We start from the raw sequence: 16,097 nt of genomic DNA, 5'->3' as shown, positions 1-16,097 counted from the left end.
TCTTCGTTCTTACCAATGATCTGGCTATACAAGATACTCGTTAAAGGTCTGGAAACACCACCCTCGCAGCCCCTGACAATGAGAGCTATAACTCTAAACATACTGTATGCTACTATTTCTGCCTTACTCTGCAACAGTTTACAAAGATTCTCTGGAAATTTCACAGCATCAAACACATTTGGCGTTCTACGTGTGAACAAAGGACTGTCAATACCCTGCCCTTGGAAATGGAGTTGAAAGTAATCATTAGGTCCCACATTGTGTAACAACCTTTCTGTTAGTGTTTGTACAGCTTGGTGGATGGCTAAAACGAATAAGTTACTTACCTTCAGTAACGCCTTTTCCTGTGGATACACTAGCTACCTGTGGATTCCTCACCTAATGAATTCTCCCAATGCGCCAGCATTCGACAGAAGTTTTCTTACCAGCTCTGCACGTCGACGAGGACGTCACAATTGCCCAACTCCCACGTGACGCCATCTGTCGTCAACGAGGCAATAAGAGGTCCTCGCCGGCGTGCTGACGTCAGTTTTCACAATTTTTTACGTGCCATCAAGGCGAACAGGTTAACACCGACCATAAATACCTGACATGAATACATTAGTCAAATATAAAACAAAACCTTTAATCAAATATAAACATCAATATATCAAATCTATTTATAAATGTTCTATATACATATAAAAAATTAAATATAAAAACCACATATATGTACATGAATCTACATATACCAAACATACATACATCTTATATACATACACACCCTAGGATATCTTGGGAAGACCAACCAGGCAACGGGGAGGCAGGTGGGACCGTGAGGAATCCACAGGTAGCTAGTGTATCCACCAGAAAAGGCATTACCGAAGGTAAGTAACTTATTCTTCTGATGGATACAACTACCTGTGGATTTCTCACCTAATGAATAGAGTCCCAAAGCAGTACCGCACTCTGAGGCGGGTGCCTGAATGGTCACACCAAGAAATCCTGCAGCACGGACCATGCAAAATGGCCATCCCTCCTAACCTCTGAATCCAAGCAATAATGCTTCGCAGAAATATGGAGGGAAGACCAAGTTGCCGCCTTACAAATCTCACCCACAGGAACACCTCTAGCCAGCGCTGAAGAGGCCGAATTAGCCCTGGTGGAATGGGCTCTAATTCCAACAGGAGGAACATTCTTTGCCAAACAATAACAAAATTGAATGCAAAGAATGACCCACCTGGATAGTGTTCTCTTGTGGACCGCCTTGCCCTTCCTCTTCCCCACGTAGCAGATGAAGAGCTGATCTTCCACTCAGAACACTCTCGGTCTGTCAATGTAGAAGCTGAAAACTTTTACGGTCAAGCCGATGAAGCCTCTCCTCTTTCGATGGATGGGGAGGAGGATAAAAGGATGAAAGCGTAATGGACTGCACTAAATGGAAGGGTGTAGCAACCTTCGGAAGGAAAGCCACCCTGGTCCTCAGCACCACATTGTCCACATGGAATTAAGTGAAAGGGGTTTTTACGCTAAGCGCTTGCAGTTTGCTCACTCACCTAGCTGATGTGATGGCTACAAGAAAGAGTTTTTAACACTAAAAACCTTAAGGGGCATGAATGTAAAGGCTCAAACTGTGAACCCATCAAGAAAGGGAGTACTAAATTCAGATCCCGTTGAGGCATAATAAAAGGAGAGGGAGGGAACTTATTAGTAAGACCTTTCAAGAACCTTACAACTAAAGGGGATTTAAACAAAGAGGGTTGATCAGGAAGGCACAGAAAGGCCGACAAATAGCCCTTAACAGTTGCAACTGCACAACCCCTCTGCACCAAGGACAACGCAAATAATAAAATGTCTGACAAATGGGCACGTAAGGGATCAATTTGGTTCTCTCCACACCAAGCCACAAATTTTGCCCATCTGCCAGCATAGATTGATTTGGTGGAGTGTCACCTGGCCAATAAAATAACGTCCATCACCTTTGGCGGGAGAGAAAAGGAACTCAGATTGTCCCATTCAATCTCCAGGCATGCAGGTGCAGACTCTGGAGGTGGGGGGTGTAGAACCTGCCCCTGCGAGAGGAAGTCTGCCCTGTGAGGTAGACTGAGCAGAGGGCACATTGAAAGTTGGAGAAGGTCCGAGTACCACACCCTTTGTGGCCAATCCGCAGCTATCAAAATGACTTGCGGCCGGTCTTGGCGAATCTTCCTCAGAACCCAAGGAATCAAGGGTTTTGGGGGTGTGGAACGCGTAAAGCAACAGGGCATCTGAAACGCGTCCCCCACGCACCTTGTGCCAGATACTGGAGGCTGCAGAACAACAGGCAGTACGCGTTCTCCCGAGTGGCAAAGAGGTCTACGTGAGGAAATCCCCACATCCAGAAGATGTAAAGAATCCGGTCCGGATAGAGACGCCACTCGTGATCGGCTGAGAAGTGCCGACAGACTGTCCGCATGTACGTTTTGAACTCCGGCCAGATGGTTTGCTACTACGCAGATCTGATGGTCCTGTGCCCAGGACCAAAGCCGTAGAGCTTCCCTGCTGAGAAGGCATGACCCTACTCCTCCCTGCTTGTTGATGTACCACATCGCAGTAGTGTTGTCTTTCAGAACCTGGACCGACTGACCGCAAAGGGAGGGAAGAAAGGCCTTGAGAGCTAAACATATCGCCCGCAATTCTAACAGATTGATGTGAAACATCTGTTCCACTGGAGACCAACCACCTTTGATCTCCAGGTCCCCCAGATGAGCTCCCCACCCTAGAGTAGAGGCATCCGTTATCACCGTGGTCACCAGAGGCGGCAGTGAAAACAGCCTTCCTTTGGAAAGATTGCTGTCCGCAGTCCACCATCGTAGATCCGCTGCAGTGTCTCTGGAGATCTTTATCGACTCCTCGAAATCCCCTTTGTGTTGAAACCACTGCCTGCAGAGGCACCACTGAAGAGCCATTATGTGCCAGCATACATGAGTGACCAACAGAATGCATGAGGCGAACAGCCCGAGCAGACGAAGGACCTTGAGAACTGGAACAACCACTCCAATTGGAATCAATGCCTGAACGTCCTGAATCCGCTGAGGCGGAGGAAAGGCCCGATTCAACGCTGTGTCCAGTATAGCCCCTATGAACACGAGGCGTTGAAGGTTCCAGGTGAGATTTGGGCACGTTTACCGATAAGCCCAGATCGAGCAACAACTGGGTTGTCATCTGGAGGTGACGCAACACAAGCTCTGGAGACCTGGCTTTGATCAACCAATCGTCCAGGTAAGGGAATACCGCTATCCCCTTTGTCCCGAGATGCGCTGCAACCACCGTCATGAAGACTCGAGGCGCGTAAGTAAAATCAAAAGGAAGGACCGCAAACTGATAATGTTACGACCCCACCACAAACCGGAGATACTTCCTGTGTGACTTGAGAATAGGGATGTGAAAGTAAGCATCCTGCAAGTCGACAGACACCATCCAATCTTCTTCGTTCAACACCAAAAGCACCTGCGCTAGGGTCAGCATTTTGAACTTCTCCTGCTTGAGGAACCAGTTCAAAACCCTCAGGTCCAGGATAGGCCTCAACCGACCATCCTTCTTGGAGATCAGGAAATATCTCGACTAACAACCCTGACCCCTTTCTTGCTCTGGAACCAACTCCACTGCACCTTTTGATAATAGGGTCTGAACTTCCTGTTGCAGTAACAGGAGATGGTCTTCCGTGCAAAAGGAGGGATGGTAGGAGGAAACGCCCGAAAAGGAAGTGCATAACCTTTCTCCACAATATTGATGACCCAGGAATCCGATGTGATCAGCTTCCACGAGAAAATGAAACAACCTTCCCCCTAAAGGAGAAGTATGGGAAGGAATGGATGGAGGACTAAGGTTGGTTTCCCTGTTGCACCCCCAAGGATGAAGAGGAAGAGACAGGGCTCTGCTGGGTGGCTCCTCTGGTTCAAACTCTACCCCTCCCTCTAATTGACCTATTGGGGAGCGTAGATGGTTGCTGGCCTGCAGGCTGGGGTATCCCCCGAAAGGAAGAGCCTCGTCCAAATCCCCTGAACCTTCTAAATGACCTGAAAGTGGTCATGGTTGAAACCTGCAAACCTAGGGACTTAGCCGTAGCCCTGCTCTTTGAAGCGCTCCAAGGCAGAGTCAGCTTTCGAACCAAATCGCTTATCACCATCAAATGGCAAGTCTAAAAGTCTTTTGCACATCAGATGAAAAACCAGACTACCTCAGCCAAGCATGTCTCCTGGTTGCAATGGATGTACCCATCGCCCTGGCCACTGAATCCGCAGTATCTAACCCTGACTGAATGACCTGAGTCGCTGCCGCTTGTGCATCAGCCAAAAGTCCTGCATGTCCTGGGGCAAATCTGGCATCTCAGCCTTTGCCACATCCATCAAGGCATGGTTATATCTTCCGAACACACAAGTGGCGTTAGCCGACTTCAGGGTCATACTGCAAGATGAAAAGATCTTCTTGCCAACTGTTCCATCCTTTTCTACTCCCTGTCTGATTGAGCCCCAGGGAACGAACCAAGAGCTGAGCGCGAGGAGCAGGATGCTTGAGCTACCAGACTCTCTGGAGTCAGGTGCTTTGAGTGGCCCCTGGGGACTCGGGCTTCCTCTCTATCTCCTCGCTACTGATCTGCTAACTGCAGTTGAAGACACTGGTTTCTTCCACACCTCAATAATTGATTCAGTGAGAGCCTCATTGAAAGGCAGGAGCAGCTCTGCAGCAGCCGAAGCCGGATGGAACATGTAGGAAGTTAGTTCTGCATATACTATTTCAAAGTAAGAAATAGTGTGCACAGAGTCCAAGGGTATCTCTTAGAGGTCAGAGTGGCAAAAGTAGATAATTCTAATGCTCCATTTTGTGGTAGTGTGGTCGAGCAGAAGGCTTATCCGAGGGTAGTGTTAAGCATTTGTTGTACACACACACAGGCACTAAATGAGGAACACACACCAAGACTTACTCCAGGCCAATAGGTTTTTATATTGAAAAATATATTTTCTTAGTTTATTTTAAAAACCGCAGGTTCAAGATTTATAGTTTTTTTTTAAATATATTTTTATTAACGTTTTGCTGTCATACATGTGCAATTCAAGTTATGACCGACACCGGCCACCGTTCGCCTCATCATCCGTGTTCACAGCACATTGCATTGTTATATGTACTATTAATTACTTTGCATCACATCCTCTGTCTGTACTTCGAGTTTGTAACTTCTACGTACTCGGTCTGTTGGAGCCTCATGTGTATACATTCATTTCATGTGTGCGCCATATTGTCATTTTTACTTTTATGTCCACATAACAGTCTTTAAAACTAAACAACAACTTTACTTGATGGTGCTATTGTGAGCAGATGAGTTCAGCTACAGGGGTAAACCGTTTTACTACTCCACCGGGTCGCGTCTGGGTCTCTTATACCATCCCAGCCGGCTCGTTGGTGGATAAGCGATCATCCGAGTCAATGCCTGCCTATCCCACCTATCTCTGTTCTACCTTTTTAATGATCTCAGCCCAGGTCTATGGCCGCCTCCACTTTCTACCTCGGGCATGGCTTCAGGCCTTTTCTGTATGTTATACCACATCAGACATACAGTCGTCCCCATCCCTCTTATCCCATTCCCGTGCCTGCCATTCCTGCTTTCTCCTCTGCACATGGTTCTTCTCCCATCACCATACAGTTCCATTTCATCAGTACTTCCTCCCAAGCTGGTGCGATAGGGGTCTGACGGAGGCCTCGCACCTCCTCGCTATTCAGGACCTGTAGCTCTGCCCTCGCCCATTTCGTCAGGTCCTGTCTTCAGTGGGGGGCTCTTGGGCGACTTCCAGCCCAATGTGATCAACCTCCTATAAAGGACCAGGGCCCTTCACCTTCCCTTGTGGGAATCCCGTTCCAAGACCCAGCAAGCACACAGTTGTGGCCAAAGTCCGTTCCGCATCAAATAGTCTATTCAGGTCAGTCAATACCGCACCACAACCCTGCTGGAGTTCCAGACAACTCCACACTATGTGATCGAAGTCTGTGACCTCGCATCTAGGGCATGACTTTGGGGCACCGCCATATATTAAGGATAAGCGATGTGGGGTAAGGTACGTTCTGTGAATGTAATTGTACTGGATGTATCTTAGTCGTGTGTTTCGAGAGACCACCCGCGGGTATGCCAGGACCCTATTCCATTCCGCGTCAGTTAAGTCCCTGCTTCACTGCCCTTTCCCATTTCGCCCTCTGGGATTGGAGTGGATCTAAAGCGTCCTCATTTTGGGCCCGGTACAGTTTAGTGATTAGGTGGGCCTCGTCCCCCGATACTAATAGGAGGTGTAATACCCAGTGGGTGGGGGGGCTCTGCGTTAACCGTCTCCCAATGTTCCCTCAGAGTGTGTATCAACCTCTGGTATAGAAGGAACTGCCCTTGTGGTACCCCATTACCCTCCACTAGGACAGCAAAGGAACTCAGCACCCCATCCTGGAATAGGTCCCCCACTATCTCCACTCCCGCTTTTTTTCCAAGCTCCTAATCCAGTGCCCACCAGGTTTCTCTCCCCCACCTCCAACATCAGTGCCGACAGTGGTAGAGCAGGGGAATAGGGCGGTCCCACTCCCACCCGTCTCGTGCATTCTCTTCCAGCACGACGCGGCGACCCTCGTCACGAGGCCGTCTGCTTGGTGAGCCACCTGCCGATTTATCATGCGTGCAATAATCAGATCCATGCCCTTCACGTCGTTGGCAATACATCTGTCCAGATGACCCTTTCCAGCAAACCACTTGGAAACCCACTACAATTAGGAAGCCAGATAATAGGATTCAAAATCTGGAGCTCCTAGGCCCCCCGAGGGAGCAGGCCTACAAAGGATGGAAAGCGATGTGCGCCTGCGGCCTTCGTCCCATATGAGCTCCCTAAGCAGGGTGTTTAACTCACAGAACCACGCCGATGGGATCAACAGCAGCAAATTAGCAAAATATAGGAGGCAGGGGACCATGATCATTTTGGCTAATGATATTCTGGCCATTATAGACAACTTCAAGGAACGCCAGAACCCGACAGATGCCCTCAAGGAGCGAAGTGCCCTGCCGATGTTACCGTCCCGAAGGTCCCCCACATCATGAAACACCTGTATGCCCAGGTACGTGAAGGTGTGTGGTGCCCAAACCATGTCCTCCGGGCACGAGGAGGGGCACTCGCAGCTCGGCAGCATAGGGAAGACAAATGTTTTGCCCCTATTGAGGTGCAGTCTCAACAGGGTTAAAAAAGTTTCTAAGTTCCAGGTCCCAGGGGAGTCCGGACTCTCCGTCCCTGAGATAAGAGAATATCGTCGGCGTATAACGAGATAACATGCTCTGATTGTCCCCATTCCACTCCTCTATCAACTCCGTCAATCCGCATCCTGGCAGCCAGCAGTTCGATGGCCAGGACGACTAATAGTGGAGACAAAGGGCAACCTTGCCTTGTTCCCCTATGTATGGGGTAAGTCTCAGATACCATCCTACCCGTCCGGACCCTTGCCAGCAGAGCCGCATACAACAGGTCCACCCATTTTACCCATCCCTCCCCTAGGCCCATCCGTAGCATCACCACCCTCAGATAGTCTCATCTAACCGAGTCAAAGGCTTTCTCAAAGTCCACTGCTAGTAACACTCCCGATGGGGGTCTCTTCTCTATGGGCATATGTAAGATGGCGAATAGATGCCTGAGAATCCATTCTGGTCTGTGTGCACTAAAGTGGGTATGCAGTGGAGCAAGCGGTTGGCCAGAATCTTACTAAGGATTTTAAAATCACTGTTCAGCATTGATAAGGGGTGGACATCAGTCACCGAGGCTTCCCTTGATTTCAGTTTGGGTAGAGGGACCACCAGTGCCTCCCTAAGCGAGTCTGGTAACATGCCGCAGTGCAATGCCTCCATGTACATCTCCACCAACTGTAGAGTCAACAGCGTCACATACTTTTTGTAAAAGTCCACTGGGAGGCCGTCTGTCCCCGGCATCTTCCCTGGGCCCAGCTGTGAGATGGCCTCCTGCACTTCCTCCGCTGTCACCGGCCCTCCCAGTCTGTCACGCGCCTCGTGTGTCAGGGTAGCCAGAGGAAGCCGATGTAAGAAGCCATCAAGTTCCTCTGTCCTAAGCTCACGCCTGGGCTCTTATACAGGTGAGTGTAATATTCTTTAAAAGCGTTATTTATAGGGCCCAGCCTACATCTTCGTTCCCCCTCCCTGTCTCGCACACTCGTGATGGGTTCACTATCCCCTCCTGGCCGCACCAACCACGCCAGCACCCGGCCTGAGCTGCCCTCCTCGGATTGCAATGAGGCTAAGTATTTTTGCATGTTGTGGCAGCGAAGTTGTTCTTCAACCTGAGAGTGGGATCTCCTTCCTCGGTCGTACTCCTCTAGCTCTGGCGCCTTCCCCTCCCCTTCATCGTTCCCCCTCTTGTAGTATCTTCTAGACTGATCAGCTCCCGCTCCAATGTACATCTCACCCATGCTGTTTGTCCTAGACAGTAACCCCTCGTCACCACTTTAAGCGTTTCCCACTCCGTGGATCTAGAGGCGGTAGATCCCTTATTAATTTTAATATGATCGGACAGATAAAAGCGGAGGGCGTCCCTGTATGCTTGATATTCTAGCGAGGCCGGGGTCAGTCTCCACGTCGCGATGGTGGTGGTGGTGGTGTCCTGTCTTCAGTCACCCTCCATGTAATCAGTAAAGGATTATGATCAGATAAGGTACGTCCCAGATATTCAGAGTGGATCATTCCCTGCACCAGTTTTGCTGTGCACACCACTCTGTCTATCCTGGTGTGCACTCGATGGAGACCTGAGTAATATGAGTAGTCTTCATCAGAAGGGGCTGCTCTCGCCACGCGTCCACCAGGCCCCAGGAACCTAACCACTCCCTCAATTTCTTAGATACCTTATGTGTTACTGCCCCTGAGAACGGTGGGGAGGAGCGGTCCATGTCCATGTCTAGTATGCTGTTAAAGTCCCCACCAATTAACAATTCTCCTGTCTGCTGTCGGGTGAGGTGACTCGATAGACGCGTCATGAAGGGGACCTGATCCTGATTGGGAGCGTAAATACTACCCAGGACAATCGGGGTGCCATGAAGCTTCCCGTCCACTATCACAAATCTGCCCTCACGATCTATGTCGGTTGACACTACCTCAGAGGACCCCAGCACGGACCCAAATCAGCACACCCCGTGCATATGCGGAGTATTCCGCGGCAAACACCTGCCCTCTCCACCTGCATCTCAGCTTCTCCTGCTGCTAAGTGGGTCTCTTGTAGCATCGCCACCTGAATACCCCTTCTCTTTAAATAGGACAATATTCTATGCCTTTTGGCTGGTGACCCCATCCCCGTATGTTTCACGTTAGGAGGTTGTACTCTGCCATGTTGATATGTCATAAGCATTACAGTCTTCCCATGCCACCCCGGTGACCGGACTCCCCCTGGATCTTATTGTGTGCCTTACACAATCAAACCACATCTCCCTAAGCACCATGAAAACTTGTAAGCGTAAAACCCAACTCCCCCTCCCCGGGGCGCCTCTCGAACAGTAGGTTGCCCAAAAAACTGTGCAACATATTCAACAGTTTAACAATTGTTCTCACCAGTCTGACGGAATGGATGAGAATCCGGTTGGGGGTGGCGTGCTCTGAGGGGCCCCAAGCTCATGCAACTCACCTCAGGGCCATCTTTTTCGTTCAGTTATTCGAGTTCCTCTGCTGTCTGAGGGGTTACTCTCGGGGCCCTATCTGACATTTAGATGCCTTGATAGAGAGGCCTGCTGCTTGCAGGGCCTGCAAAACCTTCTTCAGGTGGACCAGGTGATCCTGCCAGCTAGAGCTAAAGACAGCAATATCATCAAGATAAGCTGCACTAAAGGACTCCAAGCCAGCAAGGACTTGATTCACCAACCTTTGGAAGGTGGCAGGGGAATTCTTTAAGCCAAAGGGCATCACAGTAAACTGGTAGTGCTCATCTCTTTTGCTCCTGGTGCCATTCTTTTTTGCCAGTACCCTGCTGTCAAGTCAAAGGTACTCAGGTATTTGGCAGCACCCAATTTGTCAATCAGTTTATCTGCCCTTCGAATGGGGTCCCGTGCTTGCTATGCCACCAGATTCAATCTAGCCTGGCTGATGAAGGGTGATACCCAGAAACCGGTCCCAGGATGCTTGTTTCTGGTCCAGGGAAGACCTGGCCTGGCAGTTTGGGCTGGACTGTTCCCATGGGGATCAGGGTCAAGACTGATTTGCATATGGCTGGGTCCGAACTGGAATAGCACGGCAAGCAAAAAAAAAAAACTGATGGATTAAACCCAGATCTGTGACTGGGGGTGAATGTTTGATTTGTTCTGCATTCCATCCATCAGCTGTCTTTGCTCTTGGAATGGGGTGAGCATCTGTCTTGGTGACACAATTAAGCCCTCTGTAGTCCACACAGAACCTCATCTCTCTTGCCATCTTTGGTGTGAGGTTTGGGGACCAAGACCACTGGGCTAGCCCAGGGACTGTCAGAGTGCTCAATCACTCCCAACTCCAGCATCCTGTGGAATTCCACTTTGATGCTTTCCTTAACTTGGGGAGACTGTCTGAAAATTGTGTTTTTGACAGGCATGCTGTCTCCTGTGTCCACATCATGGGTACACAGGTGTGTCTGACCAAGGGTTAGGGAAAAGAGCTCAGCAAACTGTTGTAAGACTTTCCTACAGTCAGCTTGCTGTTGGCCAGAGAGGGTGTCTGAATAGATCACTCCATCTGCTGTGCCATCTTTAGGGTCAGTGGAGAGATCAACACAGAGAGGTTCACTCTCTGCTTCCTGGTCCTCATCTGTAAACATTAACACGTTTACATCTGCCCTGTCATGGAAGAGTTTTAGGCGGTTAACATGGATCAACCTCTTGGGGGTCCTGCTAGTGCCTAGGTCTACCAGGTAGGTGACCTGACTTCTTTACTAGTACTGGGTAAGGGCCACTCCATTTGTCCTGAAGTGCCCTGGGAGCCACAGGCTCCAGAACCCAGACTTTCTGCCCTGGCTGAAACTCAACCATAGCAGCCTTTTGGTCATATCACATCTTCTGGAGTTGTTGGCTGGCCTCAAGGTTTTTACTTGCCTTTTCCATGTACTCTGCCATCCTTGAACGTAGGCCTAGTACATAGTCCACTATATCTTGCTTAGGCTCATGGAGAGGTCTCTCCCAGCCTTGTTTCACAAGAGCTAGTGGTCCCCTAACAAGATGGCCAAACAGAAGTTCAAAGGGGGAAAACCCTACTTCCTTCTGAGGCACCTCTGTAGGCAAAAAGCAGGCATGGCAAGAGGACATCCCATCTCCTTTTGAGTTTTTCAGGGAGCCCCATGATCATGCCCTTCAATGTCTTGATAAATCTCTCAACAAGACCATACCGGCGCTCCTAGAGTTTGGTGGGAATTAGAGAAAGCGTGCCTACAATTGAAAATACTGGACTGGGATCGTGCGGAGTATGCTGAGGCCCGGCTCAAACACAAAATCTATATAGGGGGTAATTGCTGTGGGAAACTTCTGGCCCATAAACTAAGGGCTCAGCGGTCTGCCAACGCCATAGAGATGGGGTGTTCCCCCTCCCTGGGTGAGACACGAAAGGATATGCAAATAGCTGAGGCCTTTGCAGACTTTTACAGAGAGCTATTTGCAGCGGACCAAGCGTCTGGCCCGACCCATCTTCCTACCTCACGGACTGTGTAGTCACACCACTCCGTGAGCAGGACGCAGCCTGCCTTGACCAACCCATAAGGATAGAGGAGGTGATTTCGACTATCCCCAGTCTTACGATCATGAAGTCACCCGGCCCGGATGGCTACATTTCGCTTTTTTATAAAACCTGCTCAGAATTGGCCCCAATCCTCACACAGCTCTTCAACTCTTACCTAGAGACCAAAGCCCTCACACCCAGCATGCTAGAGGCCACCATCAGTCATTCACAAACCTGGGACGAGCACGGAGGATTGCGGTTCATACCGACCCATTTCCCTCCTAAACAGATGCTAAGCTATTCACGGGTATCCTAGCACAGCGTCTTAATCCCTACATGCCTGGGCTTATCGACCCAGATCAAGCGGGCTTCATACCACACTGACAGTGTGGAGACAACACGAAACGGCTCTTACACTTAATAGACAAAACAAACAGATCCCACAAGGAGGCACTCATCCTCACCATCGATGCGGAGAAAGCGTTTGACAGGGTGCATTGGCCCTACCTCTTCCGGGTATTGGAGCGCTTCGGGGTTAGACCGGCACTCCTGACCTGGATAAAATGCATATATCAGGAGCCCAAGGCAGTGGTCTGAGTCAACGGGACATTGTCGTGGCAGTACTGACGGGGAACTAGACCGGGCTGCCCGCTCTCCCCGGTTTTATTTTCTCTTTACATGGAGCCCCTAGCACAGCTACTTCGCTGTAATCACCGTATTACCGGCATTAAATTTATGGGTGACCACCACCTCATCAGCTTATATGCCGAAAATGTGATTCTTACACTGGCAGAACCTATGGTCTCGCTCCCGGCGCTCATGGACGCCTTAGGCACTTTTAGTATGGCCTCCGGGTTTAAAGTGAACACACAGAAATCTCAAGTCCTAAACTTGTCGGTCCTCCCTGAGCACGAGGAGGAACTCCGTTCCAGATACCCTTTTATATGGACAACGTCACATGTCCCGTACCTATGCATAGCTTTACCAACGACACCAGCAAAGATGGCTCGCATGAACTATGCTTCTCTCTCAAGGGAGATACTGAACGACTTAGAGATGTGGGGGAAGCACAAACTATCATGGTTCGGTAGGGTGGCTGCAATCAAAATGACAATCTTGCTGCGCATACTCTGTTTCAGACACTTCTGACTCCGCCGCCTAACACCATAACTACACTTCAGATGGCGATTTTGAAATTTATATGGGATAAGAAGCCCGCATGCATATTACATCACACACTATACTGTCCTAGGGGTGGGGTGGGGTGGGGGGCTGGCGGTTCATTGCCTGTTGAGGTATTACCAAGCGGCACAGCTGTGCCGCCTGTTTACTGAGAAGCACTGGTGCTTCATGGACCAGGTGGTTGCTGGGTCACATATCTGGAAGGAGGCCTGACTACGACGCAAACAGAGCGAAGAGGCTATATTCCTCACCGATCACTGGCGCGACACTCCGGGTGTGGTACGCGGCGGTGATAAGATACAGTTTGACGACCTTCTCTCCCATGACGCCGATTTGTGCGAATCCCAACTTCAAACCCGACTTGCAGTCAGAGAACTTTCACCCTTTGTATGAGGTAGGTTGTAGAAGGGTAGGGAGTCTATTCAATCCAGATGGAATTATCCATTTTGATGAGCAGAGATAGACATACGGAAGCAGAGACTGACGTACTATCAAGTCAGACACTGGGTACTCCAACCGATGGTCAGGCCCTTAGTAGCTAGAACACTCACGCCTTTCGAGAAATGGCTCCTGGTAAAGAAAGATGACATGCAGGTGATATCGGAAATTTATAAACTTCTTTGTGTGGCCTCACCACCTTCCAAAACCAGGTGGGAGAAAGAGGTTGAGAGGGAGCTGATAGAGGAGGAGTGGGATATTATCTACTTCAGATGACATCACAAAGCTCATAACATATTGGGGGCGGAAACAGCTTATAAGTTACCCACATGCTGGTACTATACCCCGGCGAGGTTACACAAGTGGGACCCCACTAAACTTGGGCTCTGCTGGAGGGGTTGCGGAAACACAGGCACACTCATGCACCAGTTGTGGTACTGCCCCAAGCTGAAAAGATATTGGAAGAGCATTCTTGATGACAGTATTCCACACTGAGATTCACAGACTTCCGACGTAGGTTATCCTAGGTCTGCCTAACCCTCTTATCTTCCCCCTTCTCTCATTAAGGGGACGACAGATTGCCCTTGACCTCAATGCAGCACACCAGACTATATTAGCTCTGTGGTGCACAGAGAGGGTTCCGAGCTACACCTCATGGCTTCACAAACACTGGTTCATCCTAAAGATGGAGAAACTAACACTGGCGACTAGACAGAGCGGAAGATACGACCGCTCTCTGGAGACCCTTCAGTCAGATTCTATCCACTGAATTCAGCGAACTCACTTGCCCTGCATACTTGGACTTTGAGGCTGCTGCAGGATGCCTGATTGTGGGAGGAACAGATGGCTGCACCAGGGTGAAATGAGGCTCAAGGACCTGGTAGACAGGGGTGTGGTGTGTACGGGGGGCGGGAGGGAGAGAGGGAGAGGCATCGCTGAATGATAAATGGGGAAGCTCTGTGTTACCTAGTTCTTTTGGTTGTATACTTCCTTTGTTCTCTCCCTTCCCCTTTTTGATTGGTTTCCTTGCTACCGTGATAACGGTTCTGGCATAATGATGTCTGAGGCGAGAAAGACAATAATATATGTCAACCCATGTCAAACAGCACTCTCTGCCGGTCATTTCCTTGGCTTGAGTGACAGGTGAAACTTTACCGTTTTCTTGCTGCCGGCCGATGCGGTTGTAGGCACATAGCTGTGTATTTTGTTCACACATCATATACCAATAAACAGATTTGATCCATAAAAATGGCAATAAGCTATTTTTAAAAGGGACAGTTCAAAAATCAACAGTTCTTGGGGGAGGTAAGTAAAGGTTAGATTAGGAGGTAAGTAAAACACTTACAAGTCTCAGTTCTGGGGCATAGGCAGCCCACCGTTGGGGGTTCAGGGCAACCCCAAAGTTACCACACCAGCAGCTCAGGGCCGGTCAGGTGCAGAGGTCAAAGAGGTGGCCAAAACACAGGCACCAATGGAGAACAGGGGTGCTCCGGTTCCAGTCTGCCAGCAGGTAAGTACCTGCATCCTCTGGGGGGCAGACCAGGTGGGGGGGGGGGGGGGCTTGGGGTTTGTAGGGCACTGGGAGGGACACAAGTAGGCACACAAAACACATCCTCAGCGGCACAGGGCGGCCGGGTGCAGTGTGCAAAGCAGGCGTTGGGTTTCAGGTAGGAAACAATGGAGGGTCCCGGGGGTCACTCTAGCGGTGCAGGCAGGCACAGGGGGGCTTCTCGGGACAGCCACCACCTGGGCAAGGTAGAGGGTCGTCTGGGGGTCACTCCTGCGTTGAATTTCAGTTCCTTCAGGTCCTGGGGGCTGCGGGTGCAGTGTTTGTTCCAGGCATCAGGTCCCTTGTTACATGCAGTTGCGGTCAGGGGGAGCCTCTGGATTCTCTCTGCAGGCGTCGCTGTGGGGGCTTAGGGGGGGGGGGGGGGGTCGTCTCTGGTTACTCACAGGCTCGCAGTCGCCAGGGAGTCCTCCCTGAGGTGTTTGTTCTCTGGATCTCAAGCCAGGGGCGTCGGGTGCAGAGTGTGAATTCCCACGCTTCCGGCGGGAAACATGCAGTCTTTGAAAGTTGCTTCTTTGTTGCAAAGTAGTAGCTGGTTTTGAACAGGGCCACTGTTCACAGGAGTTTCTTTGTCCTTTAGTCCAGGGCAGTCCTCGGAGGCTGGAGCAGGTTTTCGAAGTTGGAGACAGGCCAGTAGGGCTGGGGCCAAAGCAGTTGTCTTCCTCCTTCGCTGCAGGCTTGTAGGTCAGCAATCCTTGTTTCTTCAGGTTGCAGGAATACGCTTTCCTGGGATCTGGGGAGCCCCTAAATACTGTATTTAGGGGTGTGTTTAGGTCTGGGAGGGCAGTAGCCAATGGCTACTGTCCTTGAGGGTGGCTACACCCTCTTTGTGCCTCCTACTTGTGGGGAGGGGGGGGGGGCACATCCCTAATGCTATTGGGGGAAATCCTCCAAACTCAAGATGGAGGATTTCTCAAGGCAGTGGTCACCTCAGCTCAGGACACCTTAGGGGCTGTCCTGACTGGTGGGTGACTCCTCCGTTTCTCATTATCTCCTCCAGCCTTGCCGCCAAAAGTGGGGGCAGTGGCCGGTGGGGCGGGCATCTCCACTAGCTAGGATGCCCGAGGGCGCTGTAACAAAAGGGGTGAGCCTTTGAGGCTCACCGCCAGGTGTTATAGTTCCTGCAGGGGGAGGTGAGAAGCACCTCCACCCAGTACAGGCTTTGTTCCTGGCCACAGAGTGACAAAGGCACTCTCCCCATGTGGCCAG

Source organism: Pleurodeles waltl, chromosome 12, assembly GCF_031143425.1.
Source record: "Pleurodeles waltl isolate 20211129_DDA chromosome 12, aPleWal1.hap1.20221129, whole genome shotgun sequence".
Taxonomy (NCBI): Eukaryota; Metazoa; Chordata; class Amphibia; order Caudata; family Salamandridae; genus Pleurodeles; species Pleurodeles waltl.
Note: the sequence above shows the minus strand (reverse complement) of the source record.